This window comes from Kogia breviceps, chromosome 17 (assembly GCF_026419965.1).
Source record: "Kogia breviceps isolate mKogBre1 chromosome 17, mKogBre1 haplotype 1, whole genome shotgun sequence".
NCBI classification, from domain to species: domain Eukaryota; kingdom Metazoa; phylum Chordata; class Mammalia; order Artiodactyla; family Physeteridae; genus Kogia; species Kogia breviceps.
Window position 1 is genome coordinate 35,823,150 of NC_081326.1, and position 13,871 is coordinate 35,837,020.

Sequence of the window (13,871 nt, forward strand, 5' to 3'; positions counted from 1 at the left end):
TGATCCAGGATACCTCTCTGGTCAGCTGTCTCTGATTTTTCGGGGCAATGGCTCGGGGCTATTATCTCCAAAGCTAGAACCCTTCTATCCTCTGCCAGAGTATCACTGGAAACCATGAAAGTAGGGATTCCCTTTCTCTCTCCCTGAAGCTTTCACAAACCTGAAAATTTTCTAAACAAAAATTCCTGTCTGACCTTATTCAGATAAACACTAAAGTCCACATCTGAATTTTCAAGACTATAATGGTAAAAATATTTTATAATGTAATGAAATGTTCACACCTTATTCAGTGTTTGCAGTTGCACTTACATAGACATTCGGAATCTCGGAGTTGTTTTAAGTATTTGTAGCTGGCAAGAGACAACAGGGGGAATCCAAAATTGAAGGATTAACTCTATCTAAGAGGCCATTATCAAAAGGAAACTCCTCTTATTCTTTGATAAAGACTTCCAAAGTGGACAATAGCCAAGAAAGCTTTTTTTCCTCTGCCTCCTATCAAAGATTGCATCCCTCATTTTAAAAGTCTAATGATGCTGGCCTTTTTCTGGATCCATCTGTGCTATATCTGGACTCTCTCTGCCAAAGAGACTCAGGGTCTGGTTTTGTTCAATTGTACTTTGCTCTGTGCTCTCTTTTTATGTATCCTTTAAATGGTTATTTTGACCATAGTTCTCATCAAACAAAAGATGTCTATCTTTTATCATTTGGAGGTATTGAAAGGAATGTTCCTTCTCTCCCTGCCTCTCAAAGCATTTACAGCCATTAGACAATGAGAAGAGAAATTCCACAGAGACCAACTACTATAAACATGTGCAGGTTAAAGATGTGTGAACTTATTTTATATTTGATATATTTAGTTTCAATATCTGAAAGGGCTCAAGTAAATTTATGATATTCTATTGCAAGCTATGTGATTTTTATAGACTCCAGGGGAAATATATTCTAACTCTTGCTTCTTCATATCAAATGTATATTGAACAAAAGATAGCTTGCCTTCTAAAGGTACCTAGTCAGACTGAAAGTCTAAGTATTTAAGCTCTATTTTGAAGTATATTTTGACGTTTGAAAATACATTCTTTTTGCATAGGTCTTTTCTGTCACAAGGACAAACATAGATAGAAATACCATCCACAGTTTTAATATCAGTCCTAAAGTATAACGATTATGTGATTTGAAAATGCAGCCTGCCATGACCTGGAGCCTAGGAATGGTGAAATGAGTGACCCTGGAGCCACTGTAGTCAATTGTGTTCACATGAGCTCATCCTAGCACAGGGGTGGAGATGGCAATGCCGAAGGCAAAAGAAGGAGGTAAGCAGAAGACCACAAGGATGCAGTCTCTGCTGACTGTGGTTGATCAGAAGCATTGGGCATATTGCAAGGATGTTAAGGGAGCTGTCTCTGGTCAACCTGTGTGGGTTTGGACCCTAGCTCCAGAAGTGTACAGATGTGTTTCCTTAAGCAAGTTCTTTAACCTCTCCAGGAGTCAGTAGCTTAATCTGTAAAGTAGCAAAACAACAGTAGTCATTTCATAGCATTGTTGAGATTTAATAAGATGATGTACACAAAGTGCGTATTCAAAGACATCACTATAAAATAATGGTTAATAATGCAGACTCTAACCTCAGTGTAAGTTTTAAACATAAACACATCACATACTTTCTGTGAAATTCTCTTGTAGTCTCAGTTTCCTCTTCGGGAATATGGAGATAAGAAATACTAGGAGCATTGTTGTGCGGATTACATTAGTTAATTCATACACTTATAGAAGTGCCTAGTGCATGATAAATGCTCAAAAATATTAGCTGTTATTATTAGAGTTCCTAAAAATGTTACTTGGAAAGCATCCAGGGCCAAAGAAACAGTGTTTACTTTCAACTGTTTGCTTATCTAGTTCCCACAGCAAAAGGAGAGAGAAATATTCTCCCCTTATTTCTCTTCTGTTCTAAACCCATTTGCTTTTCTCCCAGGAGAAAGGAGGTGTACTTGTTTGGCTGTGGAAAATGGGGAGGGGTGCACGTTAGGCTTGCATGCTGACTCATCCTGACCCATCTTTCTATCAGTACCTCCAGGATGGGGTGTGCATTGCCCTGCAAGCTGTCAAATCAGATGGCTTCAGGCACATGCTTTTTCCTGAGTGGAATCATGAAGGACTCTCCTCTGTCTGGTCTGAATTTAAGAGGTCTTACTTTCATCTTTATTCATGGACTCAACAGGTGTGGCCTCCACTGCTAGTGAGCAGTCTTCTGTGGTTCGGCACTTGACAAAGGTGATTTTACTGGATGATGAATCTTATTGGATGTTACAGCTAAGAACTCTATTGTCTGTCAGTGGATAGGGTTTGAGGTAGAGCCAGGTGTACCAGTCCTGAGATGAAATAATGCTGGATTGTATGTTATCAGTTTCATAAAGCATATGCTTGCTGTCAATAATCTTTATTCTTTAAAAAATACATATGTTTGGGCTTCCTTGGTGGCGTAGTGGTTGAGAGTCCTCCTGCCGATGCAGGAGACACGGGTTCGTGCCCCGGTCGGGGAAGATCCCACATGCTGTGGAGCGGCTGGGTCCGTGAGCCATGGTTGCTGAGCCTGCACGTCTGGAGCCTGTGCTCCGCAACAGGAGAGGCCACAACAGTGAGAGGCCCACATACCGCAAACAAACAAACAAACCAAAAAAAACATATGTTTGGGGCTTCCCTGGTGGCGCAGTGGTTGAGAGTCCGCCTGCCGATGCAGGGGATATAGGTTCGTGCCCCGGTCCGGGAAGATCCCACATGCCGCGGAGCGGCTGGGCCCGTGAGCCATGGCCGCTGAGCCTGCGCATCCGGAGCCTGTGCCCCGCAATGGGAGAGGCCACAACAGTGAGAGGCCCGCATACCACAAAAAAAACCAAAAAAAAAACAAAAAAAAAAACATATGTTTGACAATACAGTTCTTTGAGTTGTTGCATATTAAGCCCTTGAACTCACAGATTTAGTTTTATCAACATGATGATCATCTTACATGAATGTTAGCCTTTCACTCTCATCACCCAAGGACATCCTGAAACAGCAAGTCTGAATATGTGTAAGGAGGGACTGAGGTGGATCCAATCAGGAGAGAGGGAGGGGTGCAGAAAGTGATGTGAAGCTAGATTTAGGTAGAAAATAATTTCCTAAAAAATTTTACTCTTATTGAGGTTCGTAATCCATAAAATTTGACCTTATTTCCAGAGAAAAAGGATCCATGATATTGTGAATCTGGGTGTCTGTAAATTTTTTCCCAAGCTTCTCAGCAGCAAAACTTGTTCTTTGGCCAATTGTAACTGCTATTTTGCCAGGGTAAGAGAACTTTCCATGTATCTACTTTACTGCATGTCTTTCCAGGGTCGGAATGCAGCACAGGACTCTTTACATTAACTGAGAAATCAGATGGTAAAAGAATCACTTTGGCCATTCTCTGTGCGAACATTTTTTGATGATAAAATAAGTAATTCCATATGTAGATGAATTGTTAGTATTCAATTCCTATTTCTCTTGTAATGTCCTTGGTCTTTTGTCTTTTGAATCAATTAGGTCAGTCTCAGGAGGATAAAAAAAGAAAAAGAAAGAAAGAGAAACAGACCACAGTTTAAGTCAAAACACGATAATACTGTCCCCTCAACATATGGTGTTTACAGATCTTAAAAACAGAATCAGGAGGAATGTTTCAGATTAGAAGGGATTTTTCCACATCAGGGGTGGTTTTAATTTGTAAGCTTTTTAAATCTTTGGTCTCGGAGTAGTTTTTACTACAGTCAATAAACTGGTTAGTGAAATGAAGGTAAAATATTAAAATTATTTCATTAAATAAGATTTGTATGTCCCTATTATAGGCAAATAATTGTTTATATATAATAATTGCATATAATAATTATTTGGCTGTGGAAAATAATTCAAATAATTGCATATAATTGTTTTTTATTTCATAAGTACATAAATATCCTCCATATATATATTCTCCACATATATATTCCACACCTCTTTTAAGACACAGTGTGATGTGAGAAGTTATGAAATAGAGCCAGCTAGAAAATCTTTGCTCTGAGCCACAGCAACATGTTTTTTTTTTTTTTAACATCTTTATTGGAGTATAATTGCTTTACAGTGTTGTGTTAGTTTCTGCTTTATAAAAAGAGAATTAGTTGTACATATACATATGTCCCCATATCTCTTCCCTCTTGCATCTCCCTTCCATAACCATCCCTATCCCATTCTTCTAGGTGGTCACAAAGAACAGAGCTGATCTCCCTGTGCTATGTGGTTGCTTCCACTAGCTATCTATTTTAGGTTTGGTAGTGTATATATGTCAATGAGACTCTCTCACTCTGTCACAGTTAACCCTTCCCCCTCCCCGTATCCTCAAGACCATTCTCTAGTAGGTCTGGGTCTTTATTCCTGTCTTGCACCTAGATTCTTCAGTGACCTTTTTTTTTTTTAGATTCCATATATATGTGTTAGCATATGGAATTTGTTTCTCTCTTTCTGACCTACTTCACTCTGTATGACAGACTCTACGTCCATCCACCTCACTACAAATAACTCAACTGTTTCTTTTTATGGCTGAGTAATATTCCATTGTATATATGTGCCACATCTTCTTTATCCATTCATCTGTTGATGGACACTTAGGTGGCTTCCATGTCTTGGCTATTGTAAATAGAGCTGCAATGAACATTTTGGTACATGATGCTTTTGAATTATGATTTTCTCAGAGTATATGCCCAGTAGTGGGATTGCTGGGTCGTATGGTAGTTCTGTTTTTCATTTTTTAAGGAAAACCATACTGTTCTCCACAGTGACTGTATCAATTTACATTCCCACCAACAGTGCAAGAGGGTTCCCTTTTCTCCACACCCTCTCCAGCATTTATTGTTTCTAGAGTTTTTGATGATGGCCATTCTGACCAGTGTGAGATAATACCTCATTGTAGTTTTGATTTTCATTTCTCTAATGATTAATGATGTTGAGCATTCTTTCATGTGTTTGTTGGCAATCTGTATATGTTCTTTGGAGAAATGTCTGTTTAGGTCTTCTGCCCATTTTTTGATTGGGTTGGGTTTTTTTGATATTGTACTGCAGGAGCTGCTTGTAAATTTTGGAGATTAATCCTTTGTCAGTTGCTTCATTTGCAAATATTTTCTCCCATTCTGAGGGTTGTCTTTTCATCTTGTTTATGGTTTCCTTTGCTGTGCAAAAGCTTTTAAGTTTCATTAGGTCCCATTTGTTTATTTTTGTTTTTATTTCCATTTCTCTAGGAGGTGGGTCAAAAAGGATCTTGCTGTGATTCATGTCATAGAGTGTTCTGCCTATGTTTTCCTCTAAGAGTTTGATAGTGTCTGGCCTTACATTTAGGTCTAATCCATTTTGAGTTTACTTTTGTGTATGGTGTTAGGGAGTGTTCTAATTTCATTCTTTTACATGTAGCTGTCCAATTTTCACGGCACCACTTATTGAAGAGGCTGTCTTTTCTCCAATGTATGTTCTTGCCTCCTTTATCAAAGAAAAGGTGACCATATGTGCGTGGGTTTATCTCTGGGCTTTCTCACTTCTTCCATTGATATATATTTCCACTTTTGTGCCAGTACTATACTGTCTTGATTACTGTAGCTTTGTAGCATGGTCTGAATCAGGGAGTCTGATTCCTCCAGCTCTGTTTTTCTTTCTTAACATTGCTTTGGCTATTTGAGGTCTTCTGTGTTTCCATACAAATAGTCAACTTTTTTGTTCTAGTTCTGTGAAAAATGCCAGTGGTAGTTTGATAGGGATTGCATTGAACCTGTAGAGTGCTTTGGATAGTAGAGTCATTTTCACTATGTTGATTCTTCCAATCCAAAACATGGTATATCTCTCCATCTATTTGTATCATCTTTAATTTCTTTCATCAGTGTTTTATACTTTTCTGCATACAGGTCTTTTGTATCCTTAGGTAGATATATTCCTAGATATTTAACTCTTTTTGTTGCAGTGGTAAGTGGGGTTATTTCCTTAATTTCTCATTCAGATTTTTCATCATTAGTGAATAAGAATGCCAGAGATTTCTGTTCATTAATTTTGTATCCTGCTACATTACCAAATTATTGATTAGCTCTAGTAGTTTTCTGGTAGCATCTTTAGGATTCTCTATGTATAGTATCATGTCATCTGCATAAAGTGAGAGCTTTACTTCTTCTTTTCCGATTTGGATTACTTTTATTTCTTTTTCTTCTTTGATTGCTGTGGCTCAAACTTCCAAAACTATGTTGAATAATACTGGTGAGAGTGGGCAACCTTTCCTTGTTCCTGATCATAGTGGAAATGGTTTCAGTTTTTCACCATTGAGGACGATGTTGGCTGTTGGTTTGTCATATATGGGCTTTATTATGTTGAGGAAAGTTCCCTCTATGCCTACTTTCTGGAGGGTTTTTATCATAAATCAGTGTTGAATTTTGTTGAAAGATTTCTCTGCATCGATTGATATGATCATATGAGTGTTCTCCTTCAATTTGTTAATATGGTGTATCACATTGATTGATTTGCATATTTGAAGAATTCTTGCATTCTTGGGATAAACCCCACTTGATCATGGTGTATGATCCTTTTAATGTGCTGTTGGATTCTGTTTGCTAGTATTTTGTTGAGGATTTTGGCATCTGTGTTCATCAGTGATATTGGCCTGTAGTTTTCTTTCTTTGTGACATCTTTGTCTAATTTTGATATCACAGTGATGGCAGCCTCCTAGAATGAGTTTGGGAGTGTTCCTCCCTCTGCCATATTTTGGAAGAGCTTGAGAAGAACAGGTGTAGCTCTTCTCTAAATGTTTGGTACAATACGCCTGTGAAGCCATCTGGTCCCAGATTTTTGTTTGTTGGAAATTTTTAATCACAGTTTCAATTTCAGTGCTTGTGATTGGTCTGTTCATATTTTCTATTTCTTCCTGGTTCAGTCTCGGCAGCTTGTGCATTTCTACGAATTTGTCCATTTCTTCCAGGTTGTCCATTTTATTGGCATAGAGTTGCTTGTAGTAATCTCTCATGATCCTTTGTATTCCTGCAGTGTCAGTTGGTACTTCTCCTTTTTCATTTCTAATTCTACTGATTTGAGTCTTCTCCCTTTTCTTTTTGATGAGTCTGGCTAATGGTTTATCAATTTTGTTTATCTTCTCAAAGAACCAACTTTCAGTTTTATTTATCTTTGCTATCATTTCCGTCATTTATTTCTGATCTGATCATTATGATTTCTTTCCTTCTGCTAACTTCGGGGATTTTTTGTTCTTCTTTCTCTAATTGCTTTAGGTGTAAGGTTAGGTTGTTTTTTTGAGATGTTTCTTGTTTCTTAAGGTAGGATTGTATTGCTATAAACTTCCCTCTTAGAACTGCTTTTTCTGTGTCCCATAGGTTTTGGTTCATTGTGTTTTCATTGTCATTTGTTTCTAGGTATTTTTCGATTTCCTCTTTGATTTCTTCAGTGATCTCTTGGTTATTAAATAGTATATTGTTTAGCCTCCATGTGCTTGTATTTTTTATAGATTTTTCCTTGTAATTGATAGTGAGTCATAGCATTGTGGTCAGAAAAGATACTTGATATTATTTCAATTTTCTTAAATTTACCAAGGCTTGATTTGTGATCCAAGATATGATCTATCCTAGAGAATGATCCATGAGCACTTGAGAAGAATGTGTATTCTGTTGTTTTTGGATGGAATGTCCTATAAATATCAATTAAATCCATCTTGTTTAATGTATCATTTAAAGCTTTGTTTCCTTATTTATTTTCATTTTGGATGATCTGTCCATTAGTGAAAGTGGGCTGTTAAAGTCTCCTACTCTGATTTTGTTACTGTCTATTTCCTCTTTTATGGCTTAGTATTTTCCTCATGTATTGAGGTGCTTCTATGCTGGGTGCATAAATATTTACAATTTTTATATCTTCCTCTTGGATTGATCCCTTGATTATTATGTAGTGTCCTTCTTTGTCTCTTGTAATGGTCTTTCTTTTAAAGTCAATTTTGTCTGATATGAGAATTGCTACTCCAGGTTTCTTTTGATTTCCATTTGCATTGAATATCTTTTTCCATGTCCTCACTTTCATTCTGTATGTGTGTCCCTAGGTGTGCAGTGGGTCTCTTGTAGACAGCATATATAGGGGTCTTGTTTTTTTATCCATTCAGCCAGTCTATGTCTTTTGGTTGGAGCATTTAATGCATTTACATTTAAGGTAATTATCGATATGTATGTTCCTATTACCATTTTCTTTAATTGTTTTGGTTTTGTTTGTTGTAGACCTTTTCCTTCTCTTCTGTTTACTGCCTAGAGAAGTTCCTTTACCATTTTTTGTAAAGCTTGTTTGATGGTGTAATTCTCTTAGGTTTTGCTTGTCTGTAAAGGTTTTAATTTCTCTGTCAAATCTGAATGAAATCCTTTCTGTGTAGAGTAATCTTGGTTGTAGGTTTTTCTCCTTCATCATTTTAAATATGTCCTGACACTTCCTTTTGGCTTGCAGAGTTTCTGCTGAAAGATCAGCTGTTTACCTTATGGGGATTCCATTGTGTGTTATTTGTTGTTTTTCCCTTGCTGCTTTTAATATTTTTTTCTTTGTATTTAATTTTTGATATTTGATTTACATGTGTCTTGACGTGTTTCTCCTCTGATTAATCCTGTATGGGACTCTCTGTGCTTCCTGGACTTGATTAACTCCTTCTTTTCCCATATTAGGGAAGTTTTCAACTATAATCTCTTCAAATATTTTCTCAGTCCCTTTCTTTTTCTCTTCTTCTGGCACCCTTATAATTCAAATGTTGATGCATTTAGTGTTGTCCCAGAGGTCACTGAGAGTGTTTTCAATTCTTTTCATTCTTTTTTCTTTATTCTGCTCTTCAGTAGTTATTTCCACTATTTTATCTTCCAGGTTACTTATCCGTTCTTCTGCCTCAGTTATTCTGCTATTGATCCTTTCTAGAGAATGTTTAATTGCACTTATTGTGTTGTTCGTCACTGTTTGTTTGCTCTTTAGTTCTTCTAGGTCTTTGTTAAACATTTCTTGTATTTTCTCCATTCTATTTCCAAGATTTTGGATCATCTTTACTATCATTATTCTGAATTCTTTTTTAGGCAGACTGCCTATTTCCTCTTCATTTGTTAGGTTGGGGGGTTTTTGCCTTGCTCTTTCCTCTGCTGTGAGGTTCTCTGTCTTCTCATTTTGCTTAACTTACTGTGTTTGGGGTATCCTTTTTGTAGGCTGAAGGTTCGTAGTTCCCATTGTTTTTGGTGTCTGTCCCCAGTGTCTAAGGTTGGTTCAGTGGGTTTTTTAGGCTTCCTGGTGGAGAGGACTAGTGCACATAGCTGACTTTTGTCTCCCAGGAAAGTCTGCCTTCTGTTCACACCCTCTTGGTCCAGACCACCCAGGACAGATGGCATGAGCAGTTCTGCCAAGCCAGCCAGTGAGAACAGGCAGGCAGACATCTTCAGGTGGAGGCCAGGAGGGAGTCAGTGTTGGATGGTCACTGAAAGTCGTTGCACATAAAGGCTGTTTCCCCAGCAGCAGAAATTACCCTCTAAGAGCTCTTCAGGTCCATGTAGGCAGTAGGCCGAGAGTGATATACACCAAACACTTAAGCTGTCCAAAGAAGGCCCTGGTGTATATTAAAATCCCAAACACCTAAATCACATCTGATTCTAAGATTATAACAAGTTTCCACCTAAAGCTTCTGAGCACTTAGGAAGGAGAATATTACCACAATAAAATCACATGGGGAGTTGTTAAAAGTCCCAGTGGCTAAGCTATACCCCAGACCAATTAAGTCAGAATCTTTGGTGGTGGATCCAAGCATCAATACCTAACTCTAAACTGCCCCTGCGGAGGGCAGGATGCAGACAGAAAGGACCACTTCTCAAAGTGCAAAGCTGTAGTGTTTTTTTATGTGGTGACTTGAGGTGTGGAGACTGAGCTCTAGACATCCAAAATTAAAACTTAAATCAATGGCTGTGGAGATGTCATCATTTCTTAAGAAACTGTCTTTCAAGGGAAAGAGAATGTGGCTAAGAGTCTCAAGATCTGATTATTATACTAAAATTTGCCAGTCACTTCAACTGAGAACCTCAGTATCACAGTCTGTATAATAAGAGAGTTAGATAGAGTGATCTCCAATATCCTCCCATTCCTCCTATTTCTGTTGTCAAATGCTGGTGTAAAACTTTGTACAGTGTATTCTTTTCTCTTTAAAACTGTTAATTTTTTTTCTGATGATTATAAAATAAGAATATCATTTTATATCTTAATCCCTTCTCCCACATTTCCACATAACATGTAATGGTAGATAAAACATTTTGAAATGCTTTATGCTCTGACCACTCCTATTTAACATTATATGGGAAATCATAACCAGTGCAACAAGGGAAGAAAAATAATTTTTAAAATTGGGAAAGAGAAATAAAACTTTAAAAAAATTTTTAAGACGAATGATTGTCTATGTAGAAAATACCAAAGATTTACAAAAAAAAAAAAAAAAAGAAAGTTTAGCAAGCTCTCAAGATATAAGATCAATGTTCAAATATCAGTTGTATTTTTATATTCAAGCACTGAAAAATTGCATGTTGAAATGTTTAAAATACTATTTAAAATAGCATCCAAAAAATAAACTAGAAATAAATCTAACAAATTTGTATGTTAAATCTAACAAAATTTGTATGGTAAAACTAAAAAACATTGGTGAGAGTAATTTAAAAATATATGGTGTCCATGGTTTAGAAGTATCAATGTTTATAAGATGCCAATTCTCCCCAAACTGACCGATAGAGTCAATGAAATTCTAATCAAAAACCCAGAGGCTTTTGTAGAAACTGAAAAAATGATCCTACTATTTATATGAAAAAAGCAGAGGACATAGAATAACCAAAATAATTTTTAAAACCCCAAATTTTAATGATTCACACTACCTGATTCTAAGACTTAACTATAAAGCTTCAGTAATCAGTGCAGTGTGACAAAACACATTTAAGTTTCAGGGTTAGGTGGGAGAAGGAAGAGATGGATTAAAGAAGGTCACACCACATGTGCTCATTAATATGGGCAGGGACTCCACCCATGCACTGCATATATTTTTGTAAACAAAGTTTTATTGGAATACAACAATGTATGCCCATTTGCTTACATACTGTCTATGGCTGTTTTCACACCATAGTGTCAAAGTTGAGTAGTTGCAACAGAGTCAGAGACCAAATGGATAAGGTTGCCAGATTTGTATTTTAGTAAATAAAAATACAAGAAACTCAGTCAAATTTGAATTTCAGATAAACCACAAATAATTTTTATTATAAGTATGATCTGTGCAGTAATGTGGATATATTTATACTAAAAAATTATCTGTGGTTCATTTGAAATTCAAATTTAACTGGGTGTTATGTATTTTATCTCTATGTATAAATTTAAAGACTAAAATATTTATTATTTGGACCTTTATAGAAAAAGTTTACCAACCCCTGATTTCAGGTAAGGAGGAAAACGTTTTTCAACAATTAATTAAATTGTCAACAAAATCATTTGAAATTGTTTTTCATTAAAAAAAAGTTACAAAATTAACAAGGTATAAATATACTTGGCTTTTTTCAGTTACCAAGATTAAAATATGATACCTAAAATTATAACAAGTTCACTATTTTTTTAACCAGCTTCAAAACTTCCAGTAAACCCCTCTAAATATGAGGATATACCATTATTTGAAGCAGTGGATCACAAACTTGCACATCAGATTTATTTGGGGTGCATTTTAAAAATACAGATTGTTAGGCACCAGCCCCCAAATTCTGATTCATTATATCTGAAATGGAAACCAGGAATTTTTTTTTAAGTTTTTCAGATTTTTATGTACAGACTAGAGAACGATTGACTTGTGCAGTGGTTTGCAAACTTTAATATGCATCAGGGCCTGTTGAAACACAGATTGTTAAGCCCTAACTCCAGAGTTTTTGATTCAGTAAGTCTGAAGTGGGACTCAAGAGTGTCTAAAAATTTTCCAAGTGATGCTAGTATATTCTGCTGGTCTGGAGACTTCATTTTGAGAAAGAATGATTTAAAATTTTTCATGCACCTAAATTATGATTTTCTTAAGTTCAGATCTAGATTTTAACTAAACCTAGTATACAAAATAATGGAAATTTAGTGCCACAAAATGAATTGTATTGCTTGCTATTCCACCATAGTATTAATTTACCTAAAAAAGAAATGATAAAGTTTTTGTGTTTCAGACCATGTTTTGCTGTAACTCAGAAAGTCTCTAATCTTGTCAAAAAGTATTCAGAATGTGATCCAACCTTGAGTCTTAAATATGCTATTGAAAACTTATTGTAAAAATAAAACTAACTATTTATAAAACAATTCAGCAAAGTAATGAAATACTCAGGAATAAATTCAACCAAAGAAGTGAAGAACTTATACACTGAAAACTACAAATGTGGAAAGATATTAAAGATCTAAATCAATAGAAAGACATACCATGTTCATAGATTGGAAAGCTTAATATTGTTAAGATGGCAATACTTCACAAATTGACAAACTAGCAAATTTATCCTAAAATTTATGTGTAAATGCAAAAGGACCAGAATAGCCAAAAAATCTTGAAAAGGAATAACAGTGTTAGAGGGTTTACATTTCCCAATTTCAAAACTTACTAGAAAGTTATGGTAAGAAAAAAAATAAATGGTACTAGCTTAAGAATAGACATATAGAACAATGGAATATAATTGAGAGTCCAGAAGTACACCTTCACATTTACAGCCAATTGATTTCTGACAAATACGACAATAGTTTTTTCAACAAATGGTGCTAGGACTGCTAGATATTGACATGAAGAACAATGAAGTTGGACCCTTACCTTATACTATATACAAAAATTAACTCAGGGCTTCCCTGGTGGTGCAGTGGTTGAGAGTCTGCCTGCCGATGTAAGGGACATGGGTTCATGCCCCAGTCTGGGAAGATCCCACATGCCGCGGAGTGGCTAGGCCTGTGAGCCACGTCCACTGAGCCTGCACATCCGGAGCCTGTGTTCCACAATGGGAGAGGCCAGTGTACTGCAAAAAAAAAAAAAAAAAAAAAAAAAAAAAAAAAAAACAATTAGAATGAAACTTAGGTGTAAATCTTTTAAAACTTGGATTAAGCAATGGTTTCTTAGATGTCATGCCAAAAGCACAAACAACAAGAAAAAAATAAACTGGAAATCATCAACATTAAAAATTTCTGTGCTTCAAAGGACACTATTAAGAAAGTGAAAAGAGGTGACAGAGTGAAGATGGTGGACTAGGAGGATGCAGATTTTGCTTCTCTGCAAAACTAGGGCACCTACCAGGCACTAGTGGGGGACCACAGACACATGAAGGGATGGAAGGAACCCCCAAACAACTGGGTAGGATGTGGCGGGAGATAGGGGATGAGAAGTAGAGGCAGGACAGAACCAGCACCCCTGAGGGGTTGCTGGGGGAGGAGAGGGTTTCCCACACCTGGAGGGGCCCACCCATGGTTAGGGGATCAATGGGTCAATGGGGTTGGAGGGTCCCTTGGGAGGGTGGAGGATCAGAAGGGAACATGGCCTGTGTTCCCCTGTCCACTTGGGCCTAATGGAGCCTGCTGAGGTCCTGGACCTGATCCTCTGCCCAATGACGCCCCCTCCAGCCACGTGAGTCCTTGGGGAGGAAAAGTAAAGGCTGGCAAGATGGGACTGGCGCCTCTGAGGGGCAGCTGAGGGAGGTGAGGTGTTCCCATGCCCAGAGGGGCCCACCCTCAGTTAGGGGATCAATGGGGATGGGGTAGGCCTTTGGGAGAGGGGAGAATTAGAAGGGAATGAAGCCATCATTTCCCTTACCCACTTGGGCCCCAGGGAGTCT